We start from the raw sequence: 1266 nt of genomic DNA on the forward strand, positions 1-1266 counted from the left end.
GGGAAAAATGCAGGCAACCGTAATACAGTGATCGAATTACCAGTTTCAGCTCTTTATTTTTAAATTTAGACTTAAATGGAAGGATATTATAGATAAGCAGAGAATGTCGAGTCAGAAGATAATTAGTTTAATTATCGATTTGGTACGGAAAAAATGGAAGACTCATGACGAGCGATTCATTTTCAACTTTGTAACAAGATAGCTTCCCATGCGCAGAATTTGATTATGAGAGAGAGAGAGAGAGAGAGAGAGAGAGAGAGAGATGAGTAAGGAGGTTAATTATACAATTGCAATCGCTGATTAGATTGTCGTACTTATTAATCAATTTCCTCGTTAATCGATCGCACGGTTCACGTTTGACGTCAAATAAGTACATTTATTCATGAAGTATAAAGCATAATTTTACACGTATAATTGACTGTTTTCATTTTAATGGTTATTATAGTAAGATATTATACATGCGTAAGTTGTTAATGCAATGAAAATAAATGCTACATGGAATTATTACTGTGGAGCAACATTGTTTTCTAAAGAGAAAATAATTTTATTGTTAAGCTAGGTTCGAGGAACTGTTATGAAATAGTTTTCCATTAACTAAGATCTTTCTTCATAAAGTTTTATTAATTTTAAAATTATTCATTACAAATTCTTATCTAATTGATCGATATTTCAATTTAATATTATTTTAAGCTTATATTTCAAATTAAAGAAAAAAAAAATCTTTGTTTCCGATTTCGGTAAAAATCTTATATTATTTATATAATACAAGCTTCTCTCTATAATTTTCCAAAATACTTATTGAAATGTTGATTTTATATTATGTGTAATCATAATAACACCAACATAATATTGAGACTGTTTAATTTTCTTATAGAAAATTGTTTTTATTCAGTAAGACATGTCCATTCGGTTAACGTTTACTTTTATCAAGGATATCACAATTATTGTTATTTAATTTGGTTTGGAATAGAGACAGAATATTTTTTCTCGTTAGAATAATATAAATTATCCTAGATTTTCTTATGCTTATCTAATAATTAATTCATTATCTTATACAGCTTTAGTCAGCGTAGTTTCTCTATACTTCCTTCCACTGACATTGACAAAATAAAATCAATAGATTTTATAGAAGCATTTATTAAAATAATTTGCAGCTTTTTCTTTCAGGGATTTAAATGTTTTGACATTGTAAATGCTCTATTCATAATTAGATTTATTTTCTTTTTAGTTTGAAACTGTCTTGGAAATTAGGTCAGTATTGTGAGG

This window comes from Ceratosolen solmsi, unplaced genomic scaffold (genome assembly GCF_000503995.2).
Source record: "Ceratosolen solmsi marchali unplaced genomic scaffold, CerSol_1.0 scaffold39, whole genome shotgun sequence".
Lineage (NCBI taxonomy): Eukaryota > Metazoa > Arthropoda > Insecta > Hymenoptera > Agaonidae > Ceratosolen > Ceratosolen solmsi.